This window comes from Haliaeetus leucocephalus, unplaced genomic scaffold, assembly GCF_000737465.1.
Source record: "Haliaeetus leucocephalus isolate CR32 unplaced genomic scaffold, Haliaeetus_leucocephalus-4.0 Scaffold273, whole genome shotgun sequence".
Lineage (NCBI taxonomy): Eukaryota > Metazoa > Chordata > Aves > Accipitriformes > Accipitridae > Haliaeetus > Haliaeetus leucocephalus.
In genome coordinates this window covers 8,408,451-8,426,014 of record NW_010972709.1, presented here as the reverse complement: position 1 = coordinate 8,426,014, position 17,564 = coordinate 8,408,451, and positions in this window count along the sequence as shown.

Here is a 17,564-nt window from a genome sequence, read left to right as displayed (position 1 = left end):
GCTGGTCCAGGCAGACAACAATCAACACTAAAAGAAATCATCGCTGACATTACAAAATAGTACCTGCATAGAAATGCTGCATGCAGTTTGCACCACTGGAACTGAGATAATGCACAAAAAGGACACCAAAGTCTGCTACTGTCCAGAGGGAAGAACAAATCCAGAAGCCTTTGAGGTGGCTGGACAGGAAAACCAAGTCAGATGAAGAGCTGAACAAAACTCACAACTTCCTCACTGCAACCCTGACATCCTGGATTTAGAAATTCCTTTCTCAAAGCAATTTAATTCCCTTCAGCTTCCAAAAAAAGAAATCGTGAAAGTGTGAATATGCTCCCTTCAACCCCAGGAGCTGCTGAATGAGAGAGATGCTGCTTTGCTGGCCACCTTTCATGTGGGAGAAATACTCCTGGGTTCTAGGAAGGGAGAAAGAGATTGGGAGACAACTGCTCTGATCTGGGGATCTTCACTCATCCCGGCTCCCAGCTGGCTGGGAAGGAGCTGGAAGTACTGGTCACCCTCGTCCTGGTACAGCCTGCCTTGTAGGTCTGCCCTGCAGCTATAGATGTTTGATGCCAAGACTCACAGAGCGGTTGTCCAAGAATAATACAGATCTCAGCAGGGAAAGGGAAATAGAAGCGAACCGGACATTTCTCTCCCTGTCCCCTTTTTGGCTTTCTGTAGTTTGAACTAGAACAACATTTTGTGCTCCCCTTCTCCCTCCCTGTTTACTGGTCTGGTAAATGTCTACGTGGTTTGGGAGCGAAGCTGCCGACCTACCCTGGAGGTCTGAAAATTCAGAGTGCCATCCCAAAGCCCTCTGCAGACAATCGGTCTTTGCCGTCATGCTTTCACCATTTTAGTGAGCTCTGGTTTAGCCCATGTATAAGCCGCTTTCACGTTTATGCATACTCTGAAACTTGATGAGAGAAAGCTACTTGGTCTGGATCTAAGACTGCGTTATTAAACTTAAATAAAACAACAAAACCAAACATTGCAAGTTTTTGTTTTCAAATGAGATTTTCTGTCCCAATTCTGCAAACTCAGGACGCTGAGAGATTTGGGAAAAAACACGCTTATCTACAGTGAATACAAGCCCTGAGCTTGTGAAGACTTGTGTATTGCTAGTTCCCATGCATTTTTGTTTCTAAATTACACAGTATTTCCTTTAAAAAGTTTTTGAAGGGGACAGTACCCCAATGACTTTTTGGAGCCAGCAAAAGCAATGCAAGTTGTGCAGCAAAATGAATTTTCATTGACGTGATAATCTTCTGAAATACACTAATATGTAAAGCAAATCTAAATTTATTCCTTCCGAAGATAATTTGTTGCATTTAGCCCTAGTGACAGTGGGATCAGAGCTGTGCACAGCTGATACTTTTCCTACAGAGAAATAAACTAAATGCAGTTTAAAATTAAATTACAGTATTGGGAACTTATCCAGTACCAGACGTTACTTCATAGCATTGCACACATTAACAGAAGAATTTGCTTTACAGGGTTTCTAGTCCGACAAGTGACTATGCAAAAGGCATTTTTGAGCCATGCAGGTCTGCTTCCTGGGCCCAATTCAGACATACAAGCGTTGTTCTCCTTTCAGCAAGTTTCCATGGGCGGCAGCACAATTATTCCTGATAAATGGTGGTCCAGGACAAGATGCATCTTTTGGAATGCATTTAAAGTCCTGCCTGATTACTCCAGTGGCTAAGACACAATTTTACTCCTTTTAGCCTTGCAGGACATATGCAGGACAACTTTCCTCAGCACTAGAATAGTTTATGAAGTTACAGCAACTGGGCCAACACCTCTGTTTTGAAGGCTAGACAGAGAAGAAAGCAGATCCCCAAATTCAGTCGACAGAAGGAGGGAAGAAAAGCTATTTTGCCTTCCTTTGTAGCAGGTAGGGCTTAATGGGTTATGTCAAGGGCCTAAATTGCTGTTTGCCATGGGCAAACACCAGGGTTTAGTCATAGTTACAGCCAGTTTAGGAGCTGAACCAATGCTCTGCAGTAAGTGGGCCCTTGGCACAATTTTCATGACAGTGTTATTGCACATCAAATTCCAGTCATGAAAAACGCTACCTTGTCATGCCAGTTTTACAGGTACTACCTAAAAAATCTCAGACTTGCATTCCTAGTGTCATTGTTATTATTCCAGTGTGCATCAGCAGACCTGTTTCACAGCCTGTAACTATCTTTGAATTACATATTACTCCAGAGGTGCTTCAGGTCAGATAGTAACTGTATTTTGTATTACAGACATTTCAGACAACAACAAAAAAGGCTTGTAACTGATGGTTATGAAAGATGCTAAGCTGGCAGCTTAAAGATGGAACTATGCAGGAACTACTTCTAGGTGCACTATGTACCTAGAAATAACAAGGGTCCCTAAGGTCAGTCTGACTTGTCCTGTCCCAGGGAGGTCTGCACTGGGAAGAAAGCTGTTTAATACTCCAGAAACTTCTTAATAACATTGCCAATAACAACAATAATAATAAAAATATGGTACGCAGTAGTTAGAGTGAGACTACCAATGTCTTAGAATAGACCGTTAAACAGTAAGCAAATGAGAATGGCTGTCAGGGATTCCTGCACGCCCAGAGCAAAATTACATTAGAAATCCAATAATACCAGGAAGTTCCCTTCTGGAGGTATCCCTCTATAAATATATACTTTAGGAAAAAGGTTACAGTGATTTCTTTGTTTTACAAGGTGCAAAGAGTGCTTAGGGAGGCACCGGGTCCCTAGAGGAAGGTGGCTTTTCTAAGTGACTAACTTGGACATCTTCTCCCAGTGTGCTGGTTTCTGCAGACCCTGCAAAAAACCACCTCTCAGCAGTTCTGCACCATGAAGGAGCTCAGGGGCCACCTCCAGGCAGCGTCTCCACCACTGGTCAGGAGGCTGCAGGAGGGGCTTGGTGAGTCTGAGCAACCTGGAGGACCTGGGTCTAAGTAGCTGGGAAGATATTTTGAAGAAAACAAAATATTTCCTAGCCCTCAGCATAACCCTGTCACCAGGGAGGTTGCAGAATATCACCTGGAGAAGTCCCCTTCCTTGTATCCCCTCAAACCTCTTTAGCCAGGTCACTGGAGGTGGTGTTGAAAGGAAAGGGAAATTCTTAATCTAGTAGGTCTTCTCCCTTTCTAATTTTCCCAGTTTCATGGAAGTTGACAAAACACTTGAAAAATACATTTCAAGTCATCGCATCATGATTCAATGTTCTGGATTTAAACCGTAAGTCAAGAAAGGAAACAAAACTAAAATAACACTATGCATCCATTAAAAATTGCCAGAAACATGCAAGAACTTCATATAGTTCCTTATTATCCTGTGGAGTTTATCATATATGTTTCCTCTGTATATCTCTGGCCACCTACTAGCTGAGTATCTTTTAAAAATCAAAGCCACCACTGTGGGAACACGCTGCAAGGTCTTCCTTACAGCACAAACAAAACACCAGGTCCAATCTCGCAGAGATCAGAGTGCTCTTGCTACAATTCAGGGGAAAGGTTTCTGTACGTGAGTCATTTTAAAACACACGAGGAATTTAAGGAGCCTTAGGTCAGCTGAATAATCTGAGAGGATACCATGACTTCATTAAATCCGTGATGCGTAGTAATTCACATCACATTGTAAAAACTGAAGGGGACCAAACCCACCCTGTGAATTAACTGATTTCACCACTAAAGTTTTTCCCTGCCCTCATATTAATAGAGACCTTGAAGTCTGTAATGGCTGTGATAAGATATTTGGTTACATTGATGTAATGTACTTTTTCTTATCAATATGCAAACAGAACCCTAATCTATTTATCATCTCTGTCATATTTTATTTGGGGGATGGGGGCAAGGAGGGTTGTCTTTGAAGGTTGCTTTCAAACTTTGGTATCTAATGAAACCAAGTTGACTTCTAAAGCAAATAATTGTTACGTGCAAAGAGGATTGTTTTATTTTTCAGTAGTATTTTCCAGGTTTTATCAAACAATTTTTGAAGCAGGCTGCAGTTATACATAGGATGTACCTTCTGCAGACTGCGTTTGAATAGGGCAGCCATTACAAGCACCCTTGTCAAAATAAGGTATAGTAATGCACAGATGTCCCTTGGGAGACCTAATGTATGAGGCTAAGTACATAACAGTCTTTAAATTTTCAAGGGGAGAAGTCACTTTGGAAGTTGCTAGGAGGGTTAATGCCAGGGAGCCAATGACATCTGGACAGCTGCAATCAATTCATTTGAAGAAAAGTACAGTGGTTTGGATTGCAGGAAACATTGATCTGGGCAATAACAGCTCCTCAGTGCCATCCACTCCTCCCTTTTTGTCTGTTTCTCCGCTGCGTCCTGTGAATGACCGCAAATCCTCAGCACGGGGATAGCATTACAAACATACACTCTTGAGAAGGTTGAAAAGACAGCTAAATAGAGCAGAAAAAGATAAACTGGTTTTTATTTTCTCATCAGTTTTCTCTCTGATTTTTTGCTATTCCCTATCCACACTTAGCAGTCCAGAATATTTTTGGTCCAACAGATCATTGCCAAGTCCCACACCTCACGCAAGTGAAAGCACAACACAAAATCTTGCACTTGCAGAAGGGAGGCTGACCTTCTGCCCTCTTATTTTCATGATTTATTTAAAGGCAGGTCCTATTCTATTTTTATTTGAAAGAGCAAATCTTCCTCTTGCTCTGGGGAAAAAAACCCACAAAAGGTAAAGGTACTGAGATATCTTTTAAGTCATTTTAAGCCAGAGTTTCTCAGCAGGGAAGCCCTGTAGGCTGTTATGGTTATAAGGACCATCTGTAATACCACTGAACCTCAACTGCTCCCAGTCACCTACAGTTATCCCTTTTCTCTTTAGGCTCTTCTTTTCAAAATAATAGCAAATTGATGGTGTGTATTTTCTCTCTGCTTATCAGGGGATCATTTGAAGTTGAGCCATCTAATCCTGAAGATTTTTTAGCTAAACAAAACTTGTGCACTTTATTGACTTGGACTGTGGCATGTAACCACCAGTCTGAGCTAGGACTCATGGACGACGGCCACCGTGCCCTTGGGGAATGCAGCATTTGCTATCTAGGGGTGCAGTCCACCTGGGCGGTTACCAAAGCATATGTAGTCTGTATTTTCACTGCAGAATATTTGCTGCCACTCTCCGTTGCATCCTGTGAGATTCACTGTGTGACTCCCAGCGTGCCACAGTGCATGCCATGCTTCTGTTTCATCATTTAAACAGTTCAAATCCTTATTTTTAAAATATCTGTAAGGAACAATGCGGTATTTAGCTCTGGTAGATTATCTGGGCAATGAACTGCCATCAGTTAGAAGTTTGCACCTTATTCCTGGCTTGACCCGCCAGCTTGCAGCCATTAGATTTTTCTACCTTCATTTAAGAGCCCTCTATTTCCTTTTGTATACCAGGTGATAAAACTCCTCTCCCCTCACTTGATGCCTTCCACTTCATGCAGCCAAGAATCAAATCACCAATTTCGGCCATGCCATCTCAGAGAAGGCAGAAACTCAGCTCATTTTCCTCTTTTCCTTTCCAAGCCTCGGAGGCACAGGCTATAGGTGCCTGTCCTGCAGCATGGCTGATATATTAATAACAGCAAGTATTAATTATACTACAGCAATAGATGTTTGCCTGTGCTCATCTTATCTTATGAGTCACAATGCTCTGAAGCAGTCATCTGTTCTTTTTATTTTGCAGCGCTCAGTCAAGCCATGTGTCGTCTGTAAAACTTTAATCACTAATGTATTTATCTAAGAGTGGGCATGTGTATGAGACACATGGGGCTTGGGCAGATAGGGGATGGTAGGAAAGGAGGCCAGATTGCACACCTGGCTGTTCAGCGGTTTCACAACAGGGGCAATGCTGCTGAGAGAGACCATGATGGTGCACATGTAGGTTCTCTTGTTGAACAAGTCTGTTCCCATAATAAGAAACGACAAAAAAATAATTGCAATATAATGATTGGGGGATCCCACATTATGTTCTTTAAATCTGTTTCGCTATGCTGAAACTCAGTGCAAGATCAATATCCTAAAAGAGTTTGGTACCTTTTTGCTATATGAGATAATCTCAGCGGACTTTTACCTGCTCCCTCTCCTTCCTTTGGATTTGGTATTATTTTACCGCATTTTTCACTCATACTTCGCAGGTGTGGACAGTAACAGAGCTTGTAAACAGGGAGAAAAATAAAGACTGAGGAGAGCATGTCTTGTAGTTGCTGTAAGTGGAATTAAATATGGATATCAGGGAAAGAAAATATTTCCAGTAAACCCACTGGCTCCAGTTCTAGGAATTGGCTACAAAAAAATTAATTTAAGAAAGTGTAATTAAATCCATGGACATTCTGCAAACAGAACAAAGATTAAAGAGTTGAGAATTTGTCCAGAGAAAAGTTGTCTATACACAGATGAAATCACACCTGTTTCTGGCCACTCCTGCACACACAGATTGATCATTCCTATGTTTTGAAGATTTCTTTCTGAATGGACCTTTAGAAACACAAGAATACAGGCATTGAAATTCATAAGGTGTATAATTCCTCTTCTGAGGAACAGGCAGGGTTTGGTTCGCTTCCAGCAAAGGAGAGAGAAAACTTTTAGCAAGTCTCTGCTGACACCTGCAAAAATGCACGTCCTATACACACCTCTGATCTTAACAAAAAAGAATGTTTTCTCACCCTGCCATATTTTCCCAGGGAGACAAATGTGGTTTTATAATGACTGGCTATCTGCAGCAATGATGAGGTACCAAGCTGTGGAGGACACAAGGGCAAAGTTTTCCAAAATTTTAAACACAGAGGGAAGATTTAATGGGTGGAGGTCCAGGCTGGAGGCTGAATAACCTGGCTGCAGAGGAGGACACCCTGCAGAGCCCTTCGCTGCCTCCAGGCTCCGGCACGCTCTCCCCATGGCTCTCAGCCTTGGCCTCCCAAACACATCCAGGGAAGCCTCGTAGCCACTACAGCCTCCACAACTAAAAGTTTATTTTCTGTGCGTTCACGCAAGGCTTGTCAGGCTGCAAAGAGTATAGAGAGCCCACCTTTGTGGGACTCTGCTCTAGAGCTAGTGTCGTCTCCTGTGGGTGCCAGGGATGGTAGGGTGCTGGGGGGGAGCTGGGTGTTTTCTTTTTCAACACCAGTTTCTCCTTTGTGATTTCTCAGTTAAATCTTCAGCTGCTCTGCTATTCAAAAGCAAATATTTGCATTGCTCAATCATAAGACAACATTAAGTTCATAATTTCTACATTAGTTGCCATTCGCTGTGTTTGAATGGGACATTTATTTTACACCATGTAGCCCCTAGGTCACTGGAACCCCAAATCTCTTTGGTTAGACAGACCATTGGTCTTGCACAAATACAGATGGGAACATTTCTGCCTTGCCATCAAGAAATTATTTTCGAGCATAACGCTTAAGAGTGTTTACAGTTCAAATACTAACAAAACATTTAGAGGTACACATTTCAATACAGTATATGGGAAACACCTGGCCTCAGAAACATTTGGGTAAAAATTGCTGTCAACCTTCTGTTTGTCAAAAGGGTATATTTATCCTCTGACTTTTTGTCATGACCTCTGCATTCTGAAATGAATTAAAGGTTTATGTGCAGGAATGCAGAGAGCAGGAAATCAGGAAATAGCATGGGAAATGGCTTTCCTGTCCCGTTTCACTGCTTTACGTACTGTAACGTCATCAAGTGCAGAGATTCTGTCAGTTTATGTTGGCGTCCTTAATATGGGGTGTGCATGTCATACCGCTTTGTTCTCTGCTTCTGGAGCATCAAGAGGATCTATTAAAGGATACAGTGTTGATTTAATTTCAGTACAAGACAGCAAGAGACATCTTCAGATTTCAACAGTGATTCGTTTATGTGGTTAACTGGAAAACTAGACATGTTCCAGCTAGTTAGACACAATTAACACTCACTTTGAACCATCTGCCCTTGCATATATTTTTAAACGTAAAAGCAGAAAGATCCAGTCTACCCAGGAAGCAGATGATTGATCTAGCATTTTCATTTTCACAAACTAATTTCTCTAAAGGAATATTCAGTGTGGAAGTAGAGTTCATAAACTAAGAGGGCAAGAAAATAATTTGTATTTTGTAAACAATTTTCCATAAGCCTTCAGTGCTTTTAAACCCTACAACAAAGAACCAGGTGGGCAAAGTGCATGACCTATTTGGTGCTTAACAGCCTTATTGAAACGCATTGAAATACTGAGTTGGGTGGAATTGCTCAGTCTGGCTCTCAATGGTAGCAACAATAAACTGCCTGAATTATTTCCAAGTTGCAGCATTGAACTAGAGGATATACAACTGAAAAAAAGGAAAAAAAAAAAAAAAAGAAATCAAACAGGTTTTACGGTGGCTGGATACTTTCCCTGAAAACTTATCAATATTTTCTGAAAGTATTTAGTAACCGCTGGTTAGTAGAAGGAGTCTCCAAATATCTTGAATACCAAATCTCTTTCACTCAAGTGCTTAAATATGAGCATCAGGATCCAACTTCAAATTAGCTACACTTTGGCTTGGTGGCCTTTTGAATAAAGTAACGGCTGTAGACTTCAATGGGAATGGGGAAAGCTCTGAAAGCAGTGGAACTCACTCAGTACTTTATAATATCAAGTTCTTAAAGACAGTCCTGAGACCCTTAATTCTTATTGCCTTTTCTCCTGAATTTGACATGAATTGCCATGTGTAGGACACTAAGAGAGGTCTTATACTCAGTTTTCTTAGCAATACCCCACCCAAGAAAAAAGGGCCAAATACTACACTTAATGATGATGACAAAATGTCCGTTAATACTGTGTTCAGCTGAGCTTTTCCTCTTTTAACACTACTGTAAACAAAATCTCAATCTACCTACATCATTCAACTGCTTCCTCCCCAGAATTTGTTATTCACTGTCTATATCCCATATCTGGATGGAAAAACAATTGATGCCAATTTTTAATATTTTGGTTTCTTTGCCTTTGTTTTAAACAAATCAACCGACATGGTTAAAACATGTAGGTTTTCATTCAGCTGTTTAAATAGAGTACTTTAGAAGTAGATGGGTGTTTACAGGAAACTCCAAAATAGGAATGTATATTTTTATGCAGTAATTAGTGATTGTTTAATATACCAACTGGGAAGGCAAAGAACAGCGTAAACACATAATTGTTACCAGGCAGGGAGAAGTAGAGCATTAGGAGATAGCATAAATAGTCAAACGTGACCTCAAAAGGTCAAAAGAGAACTAAACAATTTTGTCACAGCACTTGCTTATTTAAGTCAATGCAAGTCCAATTTCCGCTCTGCTGTTTTGCCTGGTATTTTATACTGTCCAGTATTATTCTTATTTGACAGACACGCACACAGAATCAGTTGTCATAAGTACATTTACAAGTTGTGTGCAACTATTAAGCAAGAATAATCTAGAGCATTTTGCAAGTCAAAGACAACTATTTTAAACATAATGCCACGTAAAAGGCTGAACTGAAAATGTCCACGTTATATTAATTTCTAACAATGATTTACTGAGGTCAATGACAATAAAAATGCAAGTCAGCTATGGAGGCATTTTGTAACCTAGTTGATTTTTTTTTTAACCCCCTTCATGCCACCATGTACAAGATTACCCTTCCACTGAGTAGCAACAAAATTTAAAATTTAAGCTCTGAAACAAACAATTTTCACTAAATTCATTCATGTTTTGACCCCCACTCCCCCCTGAAAAAGAATCCCTATTCTATTTCAATGCAAGGCTAGGTTTTCACTGTGGGGGAGTAGCCCCTATGTATGAACCACATGGAAGACAGGATTATTTGGTTACACTTTAAATCATGTTCATTTTTAGAGCCTGTTCTTCATAACAAATAGGGCATTTTATCCTCATATTCTTTCTCCCTCTCTTTTTTTTTTCTTCCCCTTTTCCTTTTTTTTTTAAAGTTTCCTTGGAGTGATTATAAAAATCACTTAAATCCTGAAGGGGAACTATGCCTCAGTGACAAAACAAATTTGCCACAAATCATTTTACAAAAGAACAGCAGGACTTTAGACCAAACTCGGGAACTGTTCCTATTCATCATTCATTTGTTTTGGAAACTCCACCCTCCTCCTGCCATGTTCAATATCTAATTGGCATTCTGACACTTCAGATAACTAAACATCTGCTGCATGGATGCTTCTTAGAAGTCTTTTGTTCTGTAAGTTGGAGTTCAAGGGATACAACTCACCGATACACTAGATTCATGCTATTGTTAGGGCAACTACTCTTCCTGAATGGAGAGAAAACAGTCAAATAAAAGCATTTTGCACAAATACTTCCCCCTACCCTTCTGATAAGCTTCCTAAAGGGTTAGTGTATTAAAATTCAGATGTCAGAGTACTGCTGCTTCTTAGCTATTTCCGCAGTTTAGGAAGTCAGGGTCTTTGCAACCCTCCTGTTAACAGCTGTTGACAAAAGGTTAATTTCTGTTGCAGTGACAAGCAGGTTTCATCACCGAGTAAAACCGAATGCAGATTTCATTTGCCTTTTTTTAATATTGTAGTTCAATGAATGTAAGTGAACAAGGTGGGTATCTACCATTTGGTGCTGCTCTGAGACCTTAGGAATTAAAATTTTGAAAGCAGTTTGGAACACTTGGATAAGAAGATGTTGTAGACCTGTGAAGCAATATTATTATTGCATCAAGAAATAAATCATATATAAGATTTTGCGAGCAAGATTTGCATGTTTCTGCTGCTAGGTGTTCTTTAGCCTAAAGGCTTTAATATATGATGCATTCAGCCACTGTTGTGAATACATTATCTGTATTGCAGTAGCTTCCAGAGTTTTCAGATCAGCCTCTGTGTGCTGGGCCCTGTTCAGCCTACGTAAATGACAAAAAGCCACCAACCTCATGTCCCCATGGAAGGGCACGACAGGCAAAAGCTGGGAGAGGAGGAAGGCACAAGTCAGTACCCAAGCTATGATGTGTTTTCGTAAACAGCCAAGGGTAAAACCCACATCGAGGGGGTCCTCCTCCCGCTTCACTGTTAGACTTTGCACAATGTGGTTCCTACTTGACTGTAGCTGAATCCGGCTCTCATCCAGCAGACATTTCCCTGTTCATAACCATAGAAAGGACATTCCCTTCCCAAGCATGGCCCGTGTTTCTAGAAACAGGTTTTTAAATGACTAAAGGACCTCGGCAAAAAAATACCCAGAGACCCAGAGGAGGTGCAAACATCAGACAGAGAGCAGTGGATGGGACTCCTCGCCACGCCAAAAGACTCTTTGCCAGGCTGAGCAGCTGCCCAGGTGCTACGGCAATCCCCTACCTGGCCAGATTTCCAAGTCTTGCTTGATGCATTTTTTTTCCTCTGGAAATCTAACACTCTGAAATCAAGTTGCTGTAAACTCTGTGAGGCAGGTTACAGAGGAGGGCACTGATGAATGCCCCTAAAAACCCATTGTGCCCACGCTGCTGCATGAAAAAGACTGCTGAATACACTGCATAGGAAACAACTCACGTCATTGTCCTTCTGCACACACAATCACTCAAATGATGCATGTAAATAAGAGATTTTATAGGCACATTCACTTTGCAAATCCTTCCCATCTATTCCAAAAGAGCCACATTGTAAACATTAACAGGCTGATCGTAAGCCTGAATTTAGCAGAAAGGCTTCCAGTAACACATGAGTGGGACTGAATTAGACAGACTGACTTCTGTATTCCAGATACCTCACTGGTTACCAACCTCAGACTTTGGCCCTTGCAAGCATTCAACGTGTATGAAATCTCTTCTGTAACATCTAAATACACCAGCCAACTAGCAGAGGAAGGACACAAAATTATGTTAAGTCTCTGTTTAGGCAGAGAAAGGGATAGAAGAAAAAAACCCCAATCATAGCTACTTATTTAAATTAATGTTTCTGCAGAAGCTGACACAGACAGAACAGTTAGTTCACAAAGGAGTCACATTTGATATTTCCCCGTGCTATTTTTGATGAAGGACTGGGTAGTTATAAAGAGCTAGACGAGATGATAGGTGAAAGCGGAATAGCCGTTTGTACCTCTTGATAACTATGGCCAAAAGCGATCTTGTCCCTTGTTAAATGTTGATTTATATTGAGTGTGGATGAGTCCGGACTGGCAGGATGGAGTTAGCATATGGCTTTGGGAAATCTGGATTTAATTCCTTGCTATCCTAAGCAAAATCTTTCTTGATCTTGGCCAAGTGACTTAGCAATTGAACCTTCAGTACGTATAGTCTGATGCTGCTGAATGCACTTCGTGTTTGCAACAGAGCACGAATTGGCAAATACATTGCATTTCCCTTTATTTTCTCAGGGGATATCCTAGTACATGACTAGGATAATTAAATTCTCCAAGTAATTTTACTGAAGCCAGCTAGCTGGAAGAATTCTAGCCCCAGGGTCTGCTTGGCCAGCCAGGCAGTGAGTGCCACCTCCATGGCTAGGATTAGTGGCAGCTCATTGCCAAGAGACTAGGAAATGAACTACGTGAGAAATTACATTTGGGAATTTGGTGCAGTCTGGATGTGGACCAAAGTCCATCATTTGAGTAACCTCATAAAGCATGTTGTAGAAGATGAGCTTCCTTTCTGTTGCCTCGAAAACACACTGTAAAATAACAAGCCCTTTTAAGGCCATTTCTGTGCCTGCTGTTGAGATTTCAAACCCTATGGCACCTTCAGATAAACGTCTCTTCATCTGAGTCAAAGCACTCAAAGCGGGAACATTTTCGTTTTTCCCAGTTCAGCACACAGATCTGGATCCAAGAGGAGGCAGTATTTCACTGAGAAATCTTCAATAACATTTCTACTTCCCCACAGAAGCTTCTGCCTGCAAGTTTTCTGGCTGATAAATCTTTCTTGTAAAGCAATTGAGAGTCTGCCAAGTGAAGAAGGGGAGAGAGCTGGAGCTCTTTGCATGCCGTGCCTCCAGTTCTCTGCTCTCAGCCTGGTAAGACCAGGTCTGTACTGGGAAGACCAAGGTCAATTACTTCCAAATCAGTGTGATAGCTCCTACATATATGTTTTTCCATTGCTTGGCCCAAACGGTGCCTTGAAGCATTTTTCTTTGCCTTCGTGCCCCCTCTCGCGCCTGCTCCCACGTCCTCTCACCGGATTGCTTTCTGGACATGGTTGTTGGGGCCCTCTGTCAGTCTGTCCAACCCACTTTCTCTTTTCTCCCTCCCTGCCTTTTTTTTCTTGTAAAGAAGAGAGATGAACATCTATGTCAATGAATCCCTGACCTACATAGGCTGACCCTGAGGAGTCAGAGATAATACACAAGAGTAAATGAGGTAAAAAATGGATAAAAGCCCCCACATGGTGAACTTCCTAGCAAGGTTTAGCTGCACCACGGTTTCCCGAGAACCACTTGGCGCATGGTGAAGTTTCAACCTCTCCGTGTCCTTTAAAGTCCTCTGAGATTCTTTACGTAAATTTTTGGCAAGCTTTATTGCCAAAAAGAGTAACCCTAGAGAGAGGCCGGTAAGGGAAGATCTCCTCATGTTCTCCTGCCTTCACCCCTCCACGGTGCTGGCACGCTTGAGCGGATGTGACAAACTTGGTTCTGCTGAGGACAATGCAACATGATGGCCCTGGTGGCTCCCGGCGCAGGAGTCACCCCTCCGCTGGCACCGCTGAGTTGCGGAGGGGACATCCCCACTGTCCTGCGTGGGAAACTCAGCTACATCCCTCGGGACGACCTTAACTACTTAGAGGTGTCAATGCTCAGCAAGGGAAAGCTTGATCCTCTGATTTAGCGGGACTGATTTAAAGAGAATAAATATGCATCTATAGATTAACATAAAATGTCAGTCCATGCATTTAAGCCGCTCATACCTGGCAACAAGGGCCATATGCAAAACATGCTAAAGTATTTCATTTCAATCAGACAGCCTGCAGCTTTCTTGCGTGCGAAAAGAAAAAGAGAAAGAAAATCCTTTCACAAAAAAGGTCTGAGAAGTCTTACCTGTTGCTGAGAAAGCAACAGTGTCAGAATCATATATATTCATCCCCAGCATGAAACAGGCTTCTTTACTGATGGTAACATAACATCCAGGTGTTAGGCCTCAACCCCACTTCAACTATTGTTTATTGCCATTGCATGGATTAATCCCTGCTGTCAGTCCAGTCTGCGAGATGCTCTCAGAAAGAAAGGTCTGCATAGCATCACGAGTGTCAGATCCTGCTTTGATACACTTTATCTTCCCTTATCCCTTCAAACTCACCATGACTACTCTGCCTGACATGCTAAAAATGCTTTAGAATTGGTGCATATAGGCTAAACTCTGGTTTCAGGGGAAAAAAACCTGCCCACCCCCACTTTTTCTTTTTTTTTTTCCCCCCCCTTTTTTGACAGAAATCATTGTTGATCTGATAAGAAGTTTGTGGAGTATCCAGTTACAAACTGAGAATCCCCAGAGTCGGTGATTCATTAGTAGTTATCCTAGTGTTACAGGAAGTAAACAGCTTTTAGATGTGCATTTTGCATCTAATTATGTCACAGGCCACTGGCCTTCTCAAAGGTGTGTTGTTTTTCAGGGTAATATATTAAAGATAACAGATTTTACAACAACAGCTGGGAAAAACAAAAATAGATAAGTCGTGGAGGCTTTGTAAAAGAAGTGGAAGATCTTTACTACACAGAGGAGACAACTGGGTGCCGTTTGGAAGGATGTGAAACTTTATCCAGCAGAAAGGTGGCTGTCACAGCATCTCTATTTTTGTGGCTCATATTTACCTTCCAGAAAGATCCTGAATCCATTTGTTCTTGTACTTCCCCACTAAACGATTAATTTCAGTTAATGCTCAATGGCTTCGTTCTGTCCTCGGATTCCTTAAAGCAAACTATTCTGGATTTATATTGCAGCACAAGAGGACAGAGCTGAGCCCAGTGGGATTTCTCCACTTAGAAGTTTCAGTTTACTACTAGGGGTCAGAAGCTGAATTGCTGTATATCCAACACTAATGATTTTTCAACATAAGTTACCTGTTGTTTTAGCTGAGTTGAGTTTGTTAAGACTCAGGAAGTGGTTTCTCTAACAGGCTGGACACCAATGCATTGCTCCCACCACTACCGTTGGAGACTTCGCCTGTTGTCCATCTTCCAACCCAGGCAGTCACGACTGTCACTCGCCCACTCCAGTGCGAATGTGGCACTGGATCTGGCGCGACCCCGCTTGCGACAAGAGCACTGGGACCAGCACAGTACGGGGCTGATACCTCAGACTGTCACCAGTGATGGGCAGGGCAGAGTTTAGGTCCAGCGAACGTGGGTCACTAAATCGCAAGCCTAGAAGGAGCGTGAGGGGTAAGTCAAGGGGAGCAGATTCTCCTGGGACATGGGCCAGCACGATGGGAGAGATGCTCCTGCAGGCATGGCCTGCCGAGACCTGGCACCATCCGCAGTTGTCACGATCTTCACTTACTTTCAGAGATGCTAAAAAGAGGACGACAGCGCATTTTGGACACAAACAAAAACATTCCTGTGAATGCTGTCCAGGATGTATTTAAGTAGGGGATGACTGATCCCATTAGTCTGCTAAATCCCAGATTCAGTGGTGCAGAGAGCAGTTAAAAACCAGGCAGTTTTATTCAGTTTTGCTTTTAAAAATGAAATTAATAGTCTAAGTTACATTGAGGTAAATCATAATTTGATAGTGAATAAAAGTCAGAGGTTTCATTAAAGCATTAAAGCACTTCTCCCCTGCCACGCCTCCCAAAATTCTGTCACCCATGTACCAGGAAAAATTGTTTAGTGATTTTAAAGCACTTGTGCACCACTTTTCAATTCAAGAGAGTATTGTTTTTGCTCTGGTTTGCTAGTTTTGCTCAGCCCAGGGCAGTGCTGTCAGACTGCCTGTCCTCTCTTCTGCTCTTTCACCAATTCCAGCCACCTCTTAGGGAGCACTAGCATGAAGTATCTATCTCCCTCCTTTGCCCATTTGTAATGATGAGTAGCAAAGAGAAGCTTCATCATTTACTAGTCTATGCACTACTATTGCTGCTGACAGCCTGACGAGCTGAACATGTAATTCTGGGGTGCCCTTGACTTCCCAGTAGTGTGTGTGCATTCATAGGAGCTTTTTCCTTGATGCTCTGCCACGCTTCTCCACAATCACCTGCCTCCATCTCACACCAATGTCCTCTTACTCGACAAAAGCAAGGATAGATGTCTGAACAAATTTGCCTATTCCCAGCTCCTCCTGGACTGGGAAATGATGGCTGGGAATGGAATTACAGGGTGGAGTCAGTGGATGGGTTTGGTGAATAGTCACTTGGGCTTTTGCCTTTCATTCCCTCCTTCAGCACCTAAAATGCTATAATGCCACAAACCAAACAGAGAATACAGCTGGTTTTCTACTGCTCTTTGCCTGCGTGGATTCTCCTATTTCTACCAAGAAAAACCCAGGCAGCTGCTCCTGCCTCCATCAGCGCACTAATGAGTTATCTCTTTCCTTCCACTCCACACACAGAAATCTTGGGAAATTGATCTTCCTTTGGGACCTCTATTTGTCTCTCAAATTTAGTTGAAATCAGACAATTTCTTGCAGCGGGGAGGGGGACGAGGGAGATGGGCACACATAAACAGACAGAGGCGCAGGGAGTACAAGCACGTAAACCTCATTTCCTTAGGAAATCAGGCTAAGCTGATGAGGCCAGGGAACTATGTGGAGTAAAACAGGCACGGCTGTGGCGATGCCCGAGCACCCTGGCGGGGACTGGGGCGTTATGTCGCTCAGGGTCGGCGCGTCCCTGGGGGACAACGTCCTCCTGCCTAACACAGCGCTGCCCGCTTCAGCTCTTCCCACCCCTGGAAGCAGCACTGCACGCCACTCGCAGCATGTGCCCCAGTTCCTCCCATCCGTGGAAGGGAAATTAAGACTTCCTTCCTCATCCTGGCAGGGCATTGCTAAGATCTTCCTACCGTATGTGAAATATTTAAGATCTGCTGATGAGAAACGCTATAGAAGGCCACGCTACTCCACCGCTGCAGCTGGACCCTACGTCAAGAATGCACACAATACCTGCATTTAAAGAATACATGTATTTTTTTCCATTTGTTAAATCAGCATTTCAGCAATACAAACTGAACTAATTTGTTTGAGCTCACAGCTACAGTAGTGGTTATGTTTCTAGGAAACTACAAAATGAAGGCGTTTTAGAGTGCATTTAAAAAGAAATGCAAAAGCCCTGCTGGCAATGACAAAACAAAGTTTGAGCTTAGAATGGAAAATGGATGGGTTGTAAATAACAGTGCTGTTAAAACCTCAATTGATTCAGTTCCACCGTTAATCTATTATATTCTTCCAATGGAATTTGTTTTGCTTGAAAAAGATTATATGAAATCATAACCTTCATTAACTTTGAGTGATTCATTTTTTTTGGTAACCAGATGTTTAGTTACAGCTGATAAAGCATGAAAACCTGCATTCCTCACAGCTTGCTCTGCATGGGTGTGTTGGGTAATGATGACAAATATTAAGGTACAACATTGCTCTTCTTTGCTGACATAGCAGTGACTGATCTGCTTATCAGATTCAGCTGGGAACTGGAATGCC